Below are 18492 nucleotides of genomic sequence, written 5' to 3'. Positions count from 1 at the left end.
TCCACAACTTGCCATCTTCGCCATCACTGCCATAGCTATTTCTGTGCCTTGATCACGTCATGCTTTTTCCTGCCTCAGGGCTTTTCTACTTGCTCTTCTCTCTTCTCCAGATCCTTCTCATGACTCAGGAGTTAAGAGTCTGGGCTCTGGAGTCAGATTGTCTGCCTGTTTCTGTGCCTAAGAAGACCATAGGTGTGGACATGCTCACGGGACCTTGATGTTTCTGGAATAAGCAGTGGACTCCCATCCCGAACTAAGGCTCAGTAGGCTCAGCATTTCCTCCTCAACAGAGCTACAGAATGAGGGTAGGGGAAGAAGCATACATTTTCCTGCCTTTCTCATTCTTTTTTTTTTTTTGCCTTAGTAAGCAGCCTTTTTCTCTTTTTGTCCTAATTAGCTAAAGGTTAGTCTTTCCTCAAAGATCTAGCTTCTGCCTTTTTGAAATCCCCAACTGAGAGGAACAGGGAGAGTCTTGGTCAGAGATGCTCAGGAATTGCCAGGTTCTCTTCTAGAGATAGTAGCTAAAGCTCCAGGTGAGCTGTCCATCTGACTCCGAGATAGCACAGGCTGGCTGTCCAGCAGGACATCGTACTGGCTGCGGCTGGGTGAACCGCTCACCTGCATTTAGGGGTGCAGGCTCACATGGCGCCTGGACTCCTAGCAGGGTGATGTGGACCTGGGGGAGTCATCAAGGATGGCAGGAGAACTTCTGGAGTGCTCAATTAATTAACATACAACATATTATTGGTTTCAGAGGTAGAATTTAGGGATTTATCAGTCTTATATAACACCCAGTGCTCATGACATCACATGCCCTCCTTAATGCCCGTCACCCAGTTACGCCATCCCCCACGCCATCTCCCCAGCAACCCTCAGTTTGTTTCCTATTATTAAGATGGTTTGTCTCCCTCTCTAATTTCATCTTGTTTTACTTTTCCCCTCCCTTCTCCTATGATCCTCTGTGTCGTTTCTTAAATTTCACATATAATATAATTGTCTTTCTCTGATTGACTTATTTCACACAGCATAACACCCTATAGTTCCAACCACATCGTTGCAAATGATAAGATCTCATTTTTTGATGGCTAATGTTCCATTTTGTATATATATAAAGAAGATGTGGTATATATATCATTCATCTCTCAATGGACATCTGGTAAGAGCCCCTTTGTTATTGAGGGCCAGTGACTTCCTCTGAATAAATTTAGTAGTTTCTGAAGTCACATGACCTCTGTCAGATGCAGCAGGACCACCTAAGGCACCCAAGTTGTTATTTTGGGAGTGACTGACAATCAGGATGAGTTACATAATTTTTAGGAGTCCGTGCACATGGATCTTGGCGTCCTTTGAGCCAAATCATGCAAAATTACAAGATGGGAAGAGCAGAGTGCTGAACCAGGCATGTGTCCTTCTGAGTGCGGAACTCCTGCCGCTGAACAGGCTGTGCCCTGTGACACCAGCCTGTCACCAAAGGTTGGAAAGGGGTTTTTTTTGCCTCTCTTCAAATGCTTCCATCACCTGCTCATTCCCTCGGGAAGCATTCCTCTGGGGACTGCTCAGGGAACTAAGCAGGTGTATTGACAGACAGATGGACACAGCTAAGACCCATTCCCCTCCTGCTCTAGGTCTCCAACAGGCCCTCACAGGTGCCTGACTCCTAATCTCTTGACTTTGCTTGTTTCCACAAACATAGAACCCTAAGTCCACGGACCTGTATAGTACAGGCTGAGACAGGACAGCACAAACTGCCAGAAGTGCCTCCAGCAACTCCAACATTTTTATGGAATCAAACTCAGTTTCCTCCTGAGCCTGCATTTAACTGTTACACGTGTACATTTTAATGAAATACAATCTTTTTAATACGTGATTAATTTTTCCTTTACTAATAAAAATATTTTAAAGCCCTTAATTCATAAGAAGGCTTTCAGTATTGACAAAAGTTTGGGATTCTTTCTCAGCTATGACTTGAGTTCCATCTAGAACATACATCCGGGGATGAGAGCTCCCGCTTTTGCAATCAAATTCGTCTGGTCAGGGAGAGCCAATTCTGTTCTTCCCAGTTGGCATGGGAGCCCAGACCTTGACTGCACGTAGGTCAGATGCACTCCTCAAAGCTGCTTTTGAAAACACATCTGAATTAGATTTTCAGCCAGCACCCTCCATCAAGGTCCTCCCTGTGGGAAGCCATAGGCTTGTTCACATGAAGCTTCCATCACCCAACACTTTTCTGTTTTTTGTGTTTTTTTTTTCTGTAGGAACAGTTTTTTGTTTGTTTGTTTGTTTTTGTTTTTGTTTTTTTATTGGAGTTCAATTTGCCAACATATAGCATAACACCCACTGCTCATCCCATCAAGTGCCCCCCTCAGTGCCCGTCACCCAGTCACCCCCACCCCCCGCCCAACCTCCCTTTCCACCACCCCTTGTTCATTTCCCAGAGTTAGGAGTCTCTCATTCAGCACTTTTTTGAATTATATTTTGGAAAGTGCCTCACTGTGGCCTCTCTCATCAGTATCCTGAATAGTGGCCAATTGTCCTCTGAAGGTAGATTCGCTTTCTGGAAACAATCTAGCGTTGTTTACAGTCAAACTGTAAACCAAAGAAGGGCCAGGAATAAGATGCATGTCTACTCCCAGCCAGCTGGTGTTTTTGTGGGCCATCCTGAGATTCTGGGGGGAATTTAGAAAGGATAGATCCAGATCATTTCTGGGCAGGTGCCTTCAGGGCTTGGTTAGAATAAGTTTCTATCGCCCAGGGGGCTTCTCTGAAGAAAACAGCATTTGCTTTATTACATACATTTAGGGTGTGGTTGTAAATAAGTTCTAATTCTCTTAGTCTATAATAATATTTCATATGTGTAAAGAAGATTTAACTTTCATATTCTTTGCAGAACAAGTTAAAGCTACTTAAAATTTTTTTTTTCCCTCTCAATATACAAACCAAACAAAGAAACTTAAACTATGACAGACTAGGAATCCTTTTTTTTTCTTCTTCTTCTTTTTTTTTTTTTTTTTTAGGACAAGTAACTTTCTCATAGCAAATTTGGTAATTTCTGAAATCCCATGAGCTTTTTCCATGTCAGATCATATTTCTTCAGATCGATGTTGACCATCTTATAAAGTCAAGAGCAACATTCTCACAGTTCTGGCATCTTTCCATCTGGGGCTTAGGATGTTCTCAGTTCCTTTAATCTACTGTGGGTGGGCAGGCAGGGGTGTGGGGAAATTGCTAAAGAGGAAAAGAAGGATTATCCTAAAGCCAGTCCTGGAAGCCTGGCCTGAAAAGCACAAAATCAAGCCCTGGGTTTTCGCTTTCCTTTGCAGAGATTGTACCTATGTAAGCAAGACCTCACAGAGCTGTCTCTGACCCCATCCGTCTTGTACACAGGGGCAAGTGGGGAGCCCAGAAACCCCAGAGATCTCTGGGGAGGTTGAGGGAGGCAGCCCTGCACATTGAGCCTGCCATGTAACAGCCTGAGCCTGCCAGGCAGCTTGACATGTGGGCCAGGATATGAACAACAATCAGGGCTTTTGCCAACTGACTAGCCAAATGATGGGGACAGAGGGGACAGACACTAGCCACTCATGTAAAAAGTTATTAATCACCAGGAACTTGCTGAAGCCTGTCCTCTGCCCCATCTCACATGGTCTTGGCTACTTTCTGCGCCCAGGCTCGTGGCTGGCTGTTCTAAGGCCTGTGCCAGGTACAGGTGGAAGGCCCAGAAAAGTTCAAGGTCTTGGACTGGCTGGAGCATTAACCCCAAAGTGGGCAGCAATCACTGGCTCAGGAGGCCACAGGCAGTGGTGCAGGAGAGCATCGAGGGCAGGCTGCTTCTGAAGGGCACGTGCCTCTCCCGTCACAGGCATCATTAATTTACGTGAAGGCATTTTTCTGGCAGATGACAGGGAAGTGTCTTAGGAAAGGGGCACCTTTTTCTAATTTGTGCCAAGACCCTATATAGGCTAGTAGCAATTCTGGTTTTGGCCACGGATCACCAGGTAGCAGAGAAGCCAAGAAGAAACACACCACTTCCCGAGACTAGGTAAGACCAGGAGAAGAAGGGAAATGCAAGCTGACCTGCTTTGCTCCTGTTGTCACCTCTGTTATAATAGCTTGGCGGGTGTATTCATTAGAAATTAAACTCAGGGATCCCTGGGTGGCGCAGTGGTTTGGCGCCTGCCTTTGGCCCAGGGCGTGATCCTGGAGACCTGGGGTCAAATCCCACATCGGGCTCCCGGTGCATGGAGCCTGCTTCTCCCTCTGCCTATGTCTCTGCCCCTCTCTCTTTCTCTCTCTGTGACTATCATAAATTTAAAAAAAAGAAAAAGAAAAAAGAAAAAGAAAAGGAAATTAAACTCAGCCTACAGTTAAGAGAGATAAAAAAAATAATAGCAACTCAATGAGAGGAGGGTTTATTCTCCCACATGGAAGACAGAAAGTGGCCAGTCCAGGGCTAATGTGGTAGCTCCTTGAGGTCACCAGGGACTAACCAGCCCAGACCAACACTCTTGCCAGCTGGGAACCAGAGCCTTCCCAACACCTACCACTGCAGGCTGCCTTATCCTCAGCAGTTTATACATATTTCCTCATGTTAGAGATGCCCCAGGAGATGGGTGTGATACTAACACTCATCTTGCATGTGAAGAAACGAAGACACAGATGGCTCAGGGAACCTGGATTAATCCAGAGAACACCTATCAGCTTACGTCTTTCTGCTCTACCCTCCACAGCACATGACCTTATTCAGAGTCACCTGTGGTTCCAGCCATCCTATCCACATCCCAGAAAGGGGGAAATGGGAATCGTAAAGCCCAGCCTAATCATCTCCCTTAAGGGACCTCCTCAGAATTCCCACACAGCACTTCCTCACTGGTCCAATTCAGCTGCAAAGGGAGGTGGGAAGTGTAGTCTTCAAGCTGACCTGAGGGGCCAGAGTCACAGGACTTGGTCCCTGCCCTGGTGCCTGCCAGGCACTAGCCTTTTTCCATTCCTCCCCTGCATTAATTTATCTCCCCTTTTCAGTGCCCACACAGACCATGGCCAAATGATGTGGAGGCCATCCAGCACACAAAACACAGCTAGGGAATCTGTCCCTCTTGAAAAGGTTGGGTTTCCTCTTTTCATGAGCTGGGCAAACTCTTGACCTAGGTAACCAGATTACATGGGAACAAACAAACAAACAAAATAAGAAGAGATATTTATTCATCTGAGTGCTTCTACATGTGCCATTTTTTTTAAACTCCTCAAGACATATTTCAGAGAGACGCAATCACACCCATATAGCATACAGGATGCCAGAAGCAAGTCTGCCCAGAGTCATGCTGGTGGGGTTGGAAATACGATGTAAGGGCAGTCCTGCCTGCAAAGCCTATCCTACAATTGGAGGTTAAAATAAATTCTATCATAGTAACTGATAAGAATTTATTATTTCACCTAGGCTGACAAAACCAGAAATTTTAAAGCCATTGCAAGAATTTTAAATAGTCTTTTTAGTGCACGGAGTAGTACACGACAAACGCAGGGACCCCACAATGACATTTTGTCTTTCTCCTGAAGTCAGTCGATTCTTTTTTTTTTTTTTTTAAGATTTTATTTATTTATTCATGAGAGACACATAAAGAGAGAGGCAGAGACAGGCAGAGGGAGAAGCAGGCTCCATGCAGGGAACCCGACGTGGGACTCGATCCTGGGTCTCCAGGATCACACCCTGGGCTGAAGGCAGGCGCTCAACCGATGAGCCACCCAGGGATCCCAGTCAGTAGGTTCTTAAAATTAAAGTAGATATCTAAATGCCTTTATTTTTTGTTTCACTGTCACTTCAGTGGCTGAAACATGAAGGAAATACTTACATGGAGTCATGAATGGAAGGGAAATGTTTGTTATTACTATATTAAGGAAATTAGGTCCCTCGAGTGCTGGCTCAAAAAATATTGACACTCCCAAGAGTTTCTTTTTTGGAGAACTGACCCACATTTACAAATTTCGTATGATCCCTTACTTTCTCACAGCCACACCCTTGCCTCCTGAATCTGGGGGATGTTAGGCCTGTTTATTAAGAAGCCAGGGAAATGGAATAAAGGCTTTTGAGAGGGCGCATACTCTTCCCCTGGTTCCACAGCCAGCCCAGCTCCATTCTCTTGTCTCTAGGACCTCATCTTTTCCTCCCAAAGGGGTGCCCACAGCTGAAGCATCCAGCACTCGGGGGCCAGGAGCACACCTGGCCATGAGCCCCATGCCCACACCTCCAAACTCTGCACTCAAGCCCTTTGTTCTGCCCTAGGGACTCAAACAGCACGTAGTAGGGACAAGAGAACATGTCCTTCCCAACGTGACCAGGTCCATACCTGTGCTCTTCTCTCACCTCTCTGGAGTGCTGGGGCTTTCAACACACAATACTGTCCTTCCTTCTGCTGCTGTCCACTCACCCCCCCCACCCCATCCCCTGCTCCCCGTGTGTACTGTCTTCCTCTGTAGTCACCTCCTGGTACCTCCTGCCGGGGAGCCAGTGACACCAGGCCCTCCAAATTTCTCATCCCCTATGTACTCTCTAGTGAATCCAAGTTCCTTGAGCCATCTGTGCTCTGTTCTTTGAGAGGTGCCCCTGCCTCACAGGGTCCTTTCTAGGACAAGGGCACATGTAGGAGATGTTTAGGACAATGGCAGGCCTGCAGAAACAGGTTCCAGGTGTTACCATGAAGGGGCAGGTACTGGGCTGGGAAGAGTTTCACTCTGAGCAAGTTAGGTTGATGTCTGTGAGACTTCCATTTGGAAGCGGCCCATAGGAGATAGGCTTTCCCCAGAAAGAGTGTCCAGGCTGTAGCGATCCTGGAATGAAGGCACGAATGGAGGGATAGCCAGCCCTGACTGTGCACCTTGCCCACACCATTTCTCTCCCCCATCTCAGTCGAGAGCATCACCATGCACCTGACTTCTCTGGTGAGCACCTAGGAGTGCACCCCTCACCTGCCTCCCACATTTTCTCTATCAACAGACTCCACTGGCTTCCCTAGACCATGGCTGCCACCTGGGTCCCAGCCACTTTCCCTCTTACCCAAACTGATGCAACAATCTCTTCACTTAGCTCCCCACCTCCGCTCCCAAGCCCTCCAATCCATCAATCCATCCCCCTCCCACACAGCTTCTCAAGTCTGAGCCAGATGGTGACATTGTCCTGCTTAAAATTCTCCTGTGATGTCTCACCGAATGCAGCGTTAAACCTGAACTCCTTACTCTGGCTGCTTGACAAGGCCCTGCCCATCTCTCCACTCTACTTGGGCTGCTCTACCTGCCCAGCAGCCCCAGCCACACTAGGCTTCAGGGGGTGCCTCGGGGCCTTTGCTCTGGCTGTTCTCTCCATCTGTGCCCTTCCATTCTTCCCCAGCTACATCTCCCACAGCACATTCATGCTCATCCTGTAGCTTTCAACTTATGTGTTGCCCTCTTCACAAGGGGCTTCCCTCATCACTCTATAGTAAAGTAGATCCATTCCCTCCCTCTAATGAACTGAATATATGTGTCCCCAAAATCAGTATGTTGAAGCTCTAACCAAAGGTAACTGTATTTGGAGACAGGGCCCCTAGGGAGGTTTTGAAGATTAAAATGAGGTCAGAAGGGTAGAATCTTGATACAATAGGATTATTGTCCTTATAAGAAGAGATGTGAGTGCACTCGGGCCCCACCACAACCCCGCATGAACAAGCTACAGGCCATGTGAGTTCATGGCCAGATGATAGTCCCCCTAAAGCCATGAAAAGAGTCCTCAGAATGAAACCTACCTTGCCCACACCTTGCCCTTGAACTTCCAGCCTCCAGAGCTCTGAGAAATAAGCGTCTATTGTTGAAGCCACCTGGTTTGTGGTATTACGGCAGCACAATATGACTAAGACACCCCATTCTCATTCTCTGCCAATTGTTTACTTCCTTCAAGAAAGGAAGGCCCCATTTATAATCACTGTCACTGCCCATTTATAGAGTCTTTGTCTATTTCCTGCCACTGGAATGTAGCTCTGCAGTCAGCATCACCTGCCCCAGACATACCTCAGGAGCCCGGCATCTAATAAGTGGCCACCGAATCAAACAATTCACCAAAAGGCTATATATGTCTAGCCAAAGAGGGAAGGAATGGAATTATTCCCCTGTAACTAGACAAGCATCCCTAACGATGGAATCACAATTCTCAGGAGGGACTCCGTATTCACCACTGTCTAAATCACAAGTATTTATCTATTTCTTAGTTAATACCCCACCTTGTCCCAAAATGAATTTAAGTCTAAGTCAGCTATCAAAAGACAGAAAATGGAATGAACAGTAAAAGGGAAGAAGTGATAAGAAAAGCAAGACAGTCACGTACATGACCCCATGTACACTGTGGACATTTGCAAGCAGACCACACTCAGGTTCTGGGTGCCCCAGCAGCCATGGTAAAGAAAGGAGTCCAGGCAGCATCATGATTCAGACTGTCCACTGGACACAAAGATAGTGCTATTTGGAAGACACAGGTCTCACCAGTGCTGACACATGGAGGAACCCCTCCACCCGGTCCTCCCTTAGCACTCCTCCCATAGTGGATGAGTCATGAACGGCATCCTCCAGGAAAGGCACAGGGAAGGCCTTTGGGCAGCTCTTCCTCCCAAGCTGCTCCAAAGCCAACACACACCGCCTCACAGCCCAGGGCCGGACAAGCCGTTCTAAGGGCAGCCACTCAGCGAGATCCATAATACGCCCTGTGCACCTCTAATTTGCTATCTGTGTATCCTGTACCCTCATAATGTAAAACGCCCTCTGGTAAACTCAAAGTGATCTGAGCATGATGCAGCTAATGACACAGCGCTGAAGAGTGTCATGGACAGACGAGGAGTGCAGGATGCTTAACGAAGCTTGGGATGGCCACCAGCACCACTGCAAAAGCACGCAGCCCGAGTTCACGGCAGCTTTTTGACATGTGGCTCCCCTGTCAGCCCAGAAAAGGGCCCCTTTCTTCCCTCTGCTCACTGCTGCCAGTAAGACAAAGTCAACCCTTATTCTTATCGACGGCTTAGAATGTGAGACCTTAGCGTGAGCAGTTCAAGCAGAGGTGACAGGTGTGCAGTAGGTACACCTGCGGACGTTGCCGTGGACCAGGCACCACGGGAGCTGGTGAAGTCTGCAGGCGATCAGACTCCTCCCCACACACAGTCCTGCGCTAAAGATGATCTCCCCAAGAGCACACTTAACAGGCGGTGATGACAATCAGGATTCCTCTTAAGCATTTCAAACACATCCTCTACTTTAATAGCCTGGACCCAACCCAGGAAGAACGCGTGCTCTGCAAACAGTTGGCTGTCCTGGATCTTACTGTGCCCTTGGTTGCTTTTCTGATGTGTCTCCTCTGTCCTCCTGGGGAATTCCTCTGCCGCCTCAGCAGTCCTGGACTCCCACTCGTTGTGTACTTGGCGCTACCGCTCCTGCCTCCTGCTCCGGGCACACCTCCGGGAAGCAGCAGCCTGCAGCAATGCTCAGCAAGCGTCACACACAGTCCCGCGTCCTCGGCACTCCACACACTTACCCAGATACAAGGAGTTTGAAGGGGCCCTAAACGAACCAGTGAGCTAGGATAACCCAACCAACCAAAGGTGTTCACAGCCAGACAGACATGGAAACAAACAGAAATACTGAAGATTTCCTTGACGGCTATTTCTATTTTATTTCAGACTTCCCTAACTTCACGAACCACATGATCCACCCCGTGTCTGCATCTCCTATAGATTGAATTCCAACTGCAGTCAAGCTTCTCATCTACGAATTGGAAAACTATTCTTCAAAAGAAGTCTATTTCTCTGAGATTGTAACATTGCCCATTTGTCCTTTGCTGTCATTCCCTGACATACTATTCATACTACTTCCCTTCTTCTAATAATTTTTTTTCCTAGTCCTTTGAGTACTTGGCCCGCCTGATAGTTTTTCATTCCCTTCCCAAGACACACAATCCGAGTTGGATAGCAGAGAGAGACAAGAGCAGGGTTGCTGAAATTTGACTGCTGGGCTTCATAATTCTGATTCTGCTACTTACTTGCTGTGCAAACTTGGGTGTCTTACTCAAGTTCTCTGTGCCTTGCTTTCCTTGGATTTAAAAGTGAGGCTAATAATGGTACCTCCAGCAGACATGACGGGATGATTAAATGTGTCAATATTCATAAAGCTCCTAGGACCATACAGTATGAACTAAGAATAAGTGTTTGCTACTATCATCAAACTATTTTGCCAAATATATGGTTACAAGCGTGAGCCAGACCAGACTGTTGTCCTCAAGCGGTACATCCTCAAATTAAGGAGACTGACAAGGAAAGAAGCAACTTTAATGCAATTTAGAAATAAAGAAGTCAAGTGAAAAGCCACATGCTGTGGGAACACAAAGGCCGGAGCAGTCAAGTCTACAGGAGAATCTGAGAATGTCCCATGGTGAAATAGCACGAGGGCATAAGGAGGAGTCTGTTGAATTTGGGGTGTATTAGTTATCCATTGTTGCATAGTAATTTAACCCAAAACTGAAGAGGTTCAACAACAAACAGGGAGTATCTCGTGAAATTTCGATGGATCAGGGAGGGACTTAGCTGGATGTTTCTGGCTCAGGGCATCTCCTGAGATTGCAGGCAGATGTCAGCAGGGGCTGCGGTCCCCTGAAAGCCTGAATGGCATGAGAGGATCCACTTCCAACATGATTCGTGCACACCACTGGCAAGTGAATGCTGGCTGTCGGCAGGAGGCAGCAGTCCTTCAAGGGTGGCCCTCTCCAGAAGGGGCTGCTGGAGTGTCCTCTGAAGGTTGTGGTGAGCTTCCCCCAGAGCGAACCATCCACACCATCCAGAGAGCACGGCAAAAGGGGTAACGTCTTGTATGACATAGCCTCAGGCGTCACGTGGTCTTTTCCACAATATGGTTATGCAGGTCATCATGGAGGAGGGAAGATGGAGTCAGGAATCACCCGGGGGCCATCTGGAGGCTGACTCTCACCAAGGTGGAGGGCAAAGCAGACGGCTGTGCTGTGCTCTGCTTGGGAAAGGGTAGATGGGGACCCGGGCGAGACCTTGGGCCACAGGGCCTGTGGTGACCCCATCAGATGTGGCTTTCGCATGAGAGGAAATTACATACTGTCTTAAGGAGATTAAGCTATTCCTAAATGTTGTGAGGTGACAGAGGAAGGAGGAAAATCATCATCGTCATCATCATCTAAGCATTTTTCCCCAGGCTCTGGGAAACGAGCCCCTCTGTAATAGAACCACCTTCCCTGCACTGTGTAAAGCTATGAATCCTTTTCACCAGCTCTCTGAATTTTCACTAATTGGGTCTCCTCTGCCTTGAATCCAGGCTTATGGCAGAAACAGAAACACCGTTTCATTTAGTTATCTGGTATTTCAGCGGGCTCCCTTGTATTTATTTCCTAGCTTCCTTGTAGTAAGGCAGGGTCATGGTGGTTAGTTCTGGCAGAACCATGAGGTCCAGTGACACATACAGAAGAAGCTCACGTGTCTCCAGTCTCTCTCATCCATGCAGAGGCTAAAGAGGCCTCATGTTCTAGATTCTTCTGCCTAAAGAACAAGGTGTTCTTACCAGCCTTGATCCCTGAGGGACTGTGTGGAGCAGAGCATCCTTCTCCTTGGACAGACAGCATTCACAATTGACCAACCCTTGTTCTGTTAAGCTATTGGGATTATGGGAAAATTTGTCACTTCAGCAAAACTTCATCTATCCTAATACTGGAATCCTAGAGGGAATAAACCTTCATTGGCAATTTCGGGGCTCACATGTATATGCTATGGAAGATCGTGCATGTATGTGGAAGGAGTGAAAGGGCACACACCTTTGGGGATGTGTGATTACCTCCCTTGTTACAATTAGAAGCTGAACAAATTAGTAGTGGTTGTCAGTGGCCAAGGAAGATGCAAGGAAGCAATGAATACAAACAATGGCTGATTGAGAGCTAACCATAACTGTCCATTCTATCACCAAAGACACCTTGAGCTTGTCCACTCCTCTCTGTGTCCATGGCTACCTTCTGAGTCCAGGCAACCTGATCTTCTGTGTCATCTACTGCTATAGCCCCAACTGGTCTCACTATTTCTATCACTCAATCCTCCTACCCCAATCTCTTCCCCATGCAGAAGCCAGAGCAACATTCTTAAAATACAGATTTGTTCACATCACTGCTCTGCTGAAATCCTTTGTTGAATACCCAGTGCCCTTGGGCCTGGCCCTGGCCTTTCTCAGTAGCCTTGGATACACTCCTCTAACTTCCCACACTGTGCCCTCCCCCACCTCAGTTTCTCCTACATACCAAATCCCGTCCTCCCCCAGGGTCATCACAGGCACTGCTGGCTCTGCCTGAGACTCTCTCCCCTCCTATGCCTCCCAGAGCACCCTTCAGATGTCAAGTGCCATTATCTCAAAAAAGCTCTCCTTGACCATCACCCTCACCCCATCTAACTAGGTCAGTCACCTTTTGTCAATTCTCAAAGTTTCCTAGACCCATCTTAATCATTACAATTAATTACCAGTTAAAACTGAATAGCTAATTGGGTAGCTTACAGTTTCCAGCCTCACCCAGCCCCTACACGTGGAAAGAGGCTGTAGGGGCAGAGTACTATGGAACCTAGCATGAGAGCACAGTAGCCCTCCAAAACACACACACACACACACACACACATGATTTCTGTGCAAAGAGAACAGATAGGCCTTCACATTGAGCAGAATTTCGCTGTGAAGGCACATCTCCATCATCTCCCTCGTGCTCTCAAACCATGTGTCAGAGAGCAAGGCTTAAAGCCTGGGTAGAGGTTGAGGGCACAGTGCACCGGACATAGTGACAGCACATGCCCCAGCATTCCCTTTCAGGCAGGGAATCTTTCCTCGCCTGCTCCACCTGCCCCAGCAGCCTCAAGTGGTCACAGCTGAGACAGGAACATGCAGACAGTCCTGGGAGAGCCCTGAATTTCAGAGCACTCTGGCACTGAGCTCAAGTCAAGACTCATTTTCCACAGGCATGCTTTATCATCCCCTGGCGGGAGCCAGGTTTCCATACTCATAATTCCCCAGGGAGGAGCAACGTGCCCGGATCCTAACTACACAGTGTGCCTTCATCTTTTTCCTATAAAACAACTCCAAGTACCTGAGTTATGCATTTTATCAGAAACCATGTGCTGGGTAATTTTTAAATATTACCTCCAAAATACATATATATATTGCCAAGAAACCATCAACTGTAAATTACCTCCTGCTCCAAGGGCCACGACATGGTTACTGTCACCATGCAAGTCATTCACATAAAATTCAAAATGTCTCACACTTTATCTTTAAATTTTACAAAATTTATTGATCTTTATAGCCATGAAAGGCAAGATGAAATATATTTTAAGTTCATGTCTTTTATTACTGACCCAACTGACCATGTGAAATGGCTCAGATTTATCATCACATCCAGTTGCCAACATTTATGGCAACTTTTAAACATGTCATTTTACCTTTGACTTCTCATGGTTCAGGCACTTTGGGAGTTTACTAAGTAACTCTGATTTCAGGACCAGAACAAATAAATGGTTTAAGTACTTTTGCAGCCCATTGGAAAGAGAATTTGAAATTCACTTGAGAAGATTGTTAACGTGGGCCACAGAAACCTAGGAAAAGAGCAAGCACTCCCCAAATTTATGTCTCTTTCCATATGGGAATAAAAGGAGACGCTCCCTCTGCCAAGTAGATTCCCACGCTCCCCACTGGGTATCTCTGCTCCATCAGGGAGGCTTAAGACAATAGTATTCAATTGCCCCTCCATTTGCCAAAGTAAAAGTTACTACTGATAAATTGGAAAAGGAAGTTTTGGTGCCCTTAAAAATGTCCTTAGTGCTGTTTATCATTAAGCAAGTATAAACAAAACAGTCATCTCTGTGCATAGACTTCAGCCGCTATTCATTAGAAAAGCAAGAAATGAGTTTTTAAATACCAACATTTATGGAAAAAGGACAAGGACCGATGGGTGACAAATTCAGTATGTTCTAATGTGATCCACGTCAAATGGGGTCAAGGATGCAGAGGCTCAGTGGGGTCACCTTTTGCCCTCCCCTTCTTCAGACCTACGTGTCCAGCAAGCCCCTGAGTCCTGGGATGTGCTTTGTGAGTTTTTTCCTTTCTCTCTCCCATCTCTTGGCTCAGCATACTCTGCCACCCAAATGACCTCCCTTAACCTTGGTTTTGGGATATGTCATCTCTAAGTTCAAATACCTTGCAGGCTTCTCCCAGCCAGGACCCAGAAGACAGTTTCATCCTGCCGGTCTACAAAGGCAGAAACCATCTCTGTCTATGGATCTCTCTAGTCTTACACCCTATCATGACATTTCTGCTTCTATCACACAGTGAACCCACACACACAGCTGCCTCCAGACTTTGCATATGATAGCCTCACAACCAGAATGCCTCCCAGTCCTTAAAATCTCCCCACCTGTCAAGATGGGGAGGGACCCCCAGCCCTCACTGGATGAGATGGCCCTTGCTCCTGTAGACCACACCTGAGGTGTGCTCCAAGGCAGTGCCGCACCACTCTAGGCACCCAACCTCTCCCCGCCCCATCCTCTGTAACTCGTGTTGGACACTCGGCCTCATACTACATGTTCTGTGTATGGCATCTCCCCTCACGAGACTGTACACCTGAGGGCAGGTACCATGTTCCAGGCACAACTATCCTCCCTAGAATCTAGCCCAATGCTTACATAGGGCAGATACTGAAGAGACCAATTTTGAACAGAACTAAACTTAACCAAAAAATAAAATATTCAGGCCATAAGTTAGGGGGGAAAATGATGCAAACTCATCTACTTCATAAAATACTGTGGAAAGTTTATACATGTTAATGGTTTTTTTTAGGGTCGCTATAGCGTTCATTTCCACTGAAGGTCTGATGATCAGCTGCCAAGGAGGAAATGTCTGGCAACATTTATGGAAGAGGTGGCACATGTCTAAGTGACCGCTCCCTCCCTCCTGCCTCTAATGGACACCTTTTGCATCCCCCCTTCCCTTAACACGTGGTTGCATAAGAGGTGGTTGGCTACTTATCTGCAGGACTTCAACAACAATGACACATTTTTGAGGTCCCAGGACCCTTTGGCACATAGAATGAGGAAGTCCTCATTGTCCAATTGGAGAAACTAAGCTAGCCTAATTCTGTGGGCTTAAGAGCATTCATACGTATTTGGGTTTCTAAACCCACTGAATAGAGGCTGGAAAACACTGTCTCTTTCAGGCACAGCCGTTTGTCCCTGAACTGATTCGGCAGCCAATCATTAGTGGCCAGATTCAAAACCCAGTATTCACAGCTCTCTGCTCCACCCCAGGAGGGCCAGTCCTTTGGGAGCAGAAAAGTAAAGCCTCTGTCTTAGTCTGCTTGGCCTGTTATAACAAAACACTACAGACCAGTGGCTTAAATAACAGACATTTATTTCTCACGGTTCTGGAGGCTGGAAGTCCATGATCAAGGTGCCAGCAGGTTCAGTCTGGTGAGAGCTCTCTTCCTGGCTTGCAGACAGCCGCTTTCTCACTGTGTCCTCACATGGCAGAGAGAGGGCTCTAGTCTCTTCCTCTTCTTATAAGAGGCCCCACCCCCATGACCTCATCTAAACCTAATTACTTCCCAGTGGCCCCATTTCCAAGTATCACCACATGGCAGGTTGGGCTTCCACATAAGGATTTTGCAGAGGCATACCCATTCAGAGGGCAACAGCCTTCTTCGACCCTGTGCTCCTCCATCATCTATCAGCAGGGCCTTGAGGCAGAGACACACCTCACAGAGCAAGCTGAAGAGTCAGGGTGTCTCCACTTTGATCTGTGAGGGGACCGCAAGCCCGTGAACACACTCCATGGCTTCCTACCTGGTGCAACAGAGGCTCCTAATAACTGAGCACCAAGAGCCCAGACCAAAGCTCTTCCAAGTAGAAATGTGCCAGGAAGAATGAGGGAACAAAAAGAGAAGGGAAGAAAGCCATGAAACAAAAGACTGCTAGGGAAAACAAATTCTTCATGATGCAACTTCAGGAAGTTTATGACTGAGATGGGCACTTGCAAGTAACCTCAGATAGCCCAGAACTGCTCCTTTAAATGTGAGATGCTCATATATGGGAAAGGGCCATCTGGCACCCCTCTTCTAAATGAGCCACCGTTCGGGATAGGAAACTTTGAGATCACCCCCTGAATCACTGTGCTAGGGCTGCTGTAACCAAGTACCGCAGACGGCTGGCTTCGGCAATGGAAATGTATTATCTCTCAGCTCTGGAGGCCGGAAGCCCGGGATCGAGGTGTCAGTCAGTAGGGTTGGCTCCTTCTGAGGGCTGCAAGTCCCTCTCCTCACTCATGGGGGTTTGCTGGCAATCTGCCACATTCCCTGGCTATAGATGCATCTCCCGATCCCCTTGTGTTCACATGGCGTTCTCCCTGTGTGTATGTGTGTGAGAGTGTGTGTCCACATTCTCCCTTTTTATAAGGACACAGTCAAACCGGATTAGAATTCACCCTGATAACATCATCTTAAGTGTCTGCAAAGTCCTTATTTCCACACGAGATCACATTCTGAGGGGATCCCTGGGTGGCGCAGCGGTTTGGCGCCTGCCTTTGGCCCAGGGCGCGATCCTGGAGACCTGGGATCAAATCCCACGTCGGGCTCCCAGTGCATGGAGCCTGCTTCTCCCTCTGCCTGTGTCTCTGCCTCTCTCTCTCTCTCTCTCTCTTCTCTGTGACTATCATAAAAAAAAATTAAAAAAAAATCACATTCTGAGGTATGAGGGGTTAGGGCATCGTCAATATCTTTTGGGTTTAACCCAAACACAAAACATTTACATGGATAGCATCAGTGAACTGGATGAGAGGCACAGATAAAGATGGATGATGAGGGCTCCTCACACCTGGGCACAAGGGAGAAGGGTGTGTGAACAACAGCTGAATAGCACTGGTGAGCTGGGCCTGGGGTGTGAGGATCTACCTTGGTCTTCAACCATGCCAATGCCCCACCCCACCCCCTCCTGCCAAAGTGCAAATACAACAGCTTGGAGGCTCAGAACAAAGCAGACTCCTGAGGGGGAGGGAGATCTCCTAAGGTAACTCAGCCCCCCATGTGTATGCCCTTTAATTAATCTGCCATGAAAAAAGCAAGTATTTTCCTAAAATAATAAAAGATTCAAAAACAACTTCATATTAATACATGTCAAAGACTGCAAGGTTTCTCATTTGTTCTTTCCTTCAGTTTAGAAAACTCCAAGACCCTCTTAGAAGCACAGATTTTCATGTGGCTACCCCATTTCCTTGAGGTCACCCCACTAATTGTCATTAAGCCTGGGGGATACCTGATATTTCATATGGACATCATATAATTCAACCAGCTGCCAAGGGGTGCCAAGAGGTATGGCTCTCCCAATGTTGTCAGACAAGTGTGGGTTATCCCATGAGTCAGCATGAGATGCTCTTTGGTGCACCTTTGCTACTGGAAGGTTTCATTCATTCATTCACTTGTTTAGTATTTACTCAGGATACATATGAGGTGTATTCCTTTATAGGAATGTTTTAAGAAGTACTGCAGATGGGGGGGTGGGGAGCTTAGACAACAGAAATTTATTGTTGCACAGTTCCAGGACCAATAGTCCAAGATCAAGGTGTCGACAGGGTTGGTTTCTTCTGAAAGCCATTTGGGAGAATCTATTTTCCATGCCTCTACCCCAACTACTGGTGATCTGCTTGCCATCTTTGGTGTTCCCTGGTATGCAGAAACATCTCCCCAGTCTCTGCCTTCATCTTTACATGATGTTCTCTTGATACACATGTATGTACCCAGATTTCCCTTCTTCAGAAGGACCAGTCACCCTGGATTAGAGACCCACCTACCTATTAGAGACCCATACCCTACCAGTATGATCTCACTGTAATTATATCTGCAACCATCTTATTTATTTTTTTAAAGATTTTATTTATTTATTCCTGAGAAACACAGAGAGAGAAAGGCAGAGACATAGGCAGAAGGAGAAGCAGGCTTCTTGCAGGGAGCCCAATGTGGGACTTGATCCCAGGACCCTGGGATCACGCCCTGAGCCAAAGGCAGATGCTCAACTGCTGAGCCACTGAAGTGCCCTCCATCTTATTTCTAAATAAGTCACATTCTGATGTAGTAGGACTTAGGATATCAATGTAAAGATTTGGGGGTGGGGGGACACAATTCAACCCATAACACTATGTGTCTGGTCCCACGTTAGCCCCAGAGATTGAGAAATCACTAAGAGCTGGCCCTGGGAATGAAGCAGCTCACCCACAGGGAAACTAATGGCCGTATGCTCCTCTGTTCTCATAGCTGTGACCCCATCAAAATACACATTCAGATGCCCAGGACCTAAAGGATCTACTGTGCACCCTGGGATAACAAAGCACCTTTTTCAACAGGTAATTGGGTAGTGTCAGGGGTGACTTTCAGATTTTGAGGGTCTAAAATTTTAGGCAGTA

General features: G+C 47.0%; 1 long non-coding RNA gene across 3 annotated transcripts in view; it reads right to left on the bottom strand.

Annotated features, from left to right (window-relative positions):
• The window catches only part of LOC144280870 (uncharacterized), a 31534-nt gene extending 15949 nt beyond the window's left edge, over positions 1-15585 (bottom strand). For all 3 annotated transcript variants that reach the window (XR_013349301.1, XR_013349300.1, XR_013349299.1), the window contains exon 1: positions 15450-15585. This is a non-coding gene — a long non-coding RNA (uncharacterized LOC144280870). The remainder of the gene's footprint in view (positions 1-15449) is intronic.
• Positions 15586-18492: the final 2907 nt, after the last annotated feature.

The sequence above is a fragment of the Canis aureus genome, chromosome 12 (assembly GCF_053574225.1).
Source record: "Canis aureus isolate CA01 chromosome 12, VMU_Caureus_v.1.0, whole genome shotgun sequence".
Taxonomy (NCBI): domain Eukaryota; kingdom Metazoa; phylum Chordata; class Mammalia; order Carnivora; family Canidae; genus Canis; species Canis aureus.
This window is presented reverse-complemented; position numbering and strand designations above follow the sequence as displayed.